We start from the raw sequence: 1,215 nt of genomic DNA, 5'->3' as shown, positions 1-1,215 counted from the left end.
ATATGGGATTATTCTATGGCTACCAATATCTTGATGTCTGATTCAGTGTTTGCTACATTGATCAAGATGCTTCTGCCAGCCAATTCCATAGACCAATGGCTATGAATATGTGTTCTTACTCCCTTTAGGGGTTTCACAAAGTTCTTTTTGCTCTAACTACATATCTGTGAGATGTCAAATTATCTTCATATAACTCAACCAAAAGAGCATATCTGAAATACTAAATGCAGATACTGATAAGAGGATCCAATTTTCTTCAATTAAATACGGTTTGTAAAAATGTAAAAAAGAAATAATTATGTTCTATACTATTTTCTATAAATATAATTACTTTTAATAAAGTATATTTTATGTTTACATGTAATAAGTCCATTAAATAAATAAATATTTTAAATGATCTGTTTTAATGTATATTATAAATATGAGATATGGCCCTATAAGGAAAAATACTTTTGCCTCCCCAACCATTTACAATAATCATTAGAACCAAAATGTTTAAGAACTGCTAGCCTAATCAATTAAAAATGAAATAAAAATTTTAGCATTTGATTACATTGGAAGGCTATTTTTCCAAATATGGCAAGTTTATTAAGGAACAACATCAGTATTTTGAGCTAATTGTGTGTGCGCCTGTGTGTGTGTGTATGTGTGTGTGTGTTTGAGTGCTAATTATTTACAATTTTACTTTACTCAGGACATCCATTTACATTTTGTCTGATTATATTTAGTGCTCTGTCTGGAGGCAGAAGTAATTCACCTGAAGTTATGTGTCCAACATTTGTAAGCTGGGGGACCCAAGCCAATTATTTATCTTCTCTAAACTTCAATTTCTTATTTACAAATAAAAATAATATATGACTAATGTAGTTATTATGAGGATGCACATATGTAAAATTGTTACATGCTGTCAGGTAAGACATGGTCAGTAAACTGTTAGTAGAGATAACACTGGAAATAATGAATAGACAAAGAAGTATGACTAGAAGGAATATTCTTCCATTGAGTGAGAAGATGAGATATTTTTTTTGTTTTGTTTTTGTTTTTTGTTTTTATTTATTTTTTATTGCTTACAGTATTACAAAGGGTATTACATATGTGTCCCTCTTTTCCCCCTGCCCTTGACAATCTCCTGGCCTCCCCTACCCCCCCCCAGTGTCTTATGTCCATTGGTTATGCTTATATGCATGCATACAAGTCCTTTGGTTGATCTCTTAC

Source organism: Myotis davidii, unplaced genomic scaffold (assembly GCF_000327345.1).
Source record: "Myotis davidii unplaced genomic scaffold, ASM32734v1 scaffold860, whole genome shotgun sequence".
Classification (NCBI taxonomy): Eukaryota; Metazoa; Chordata; class Mammalia; order Chiroptera; family Vespertilionidae; genus Myotis; species Myotis davidii.
This window is presented reverse-complemented; position numbering follows the sequence as displayed.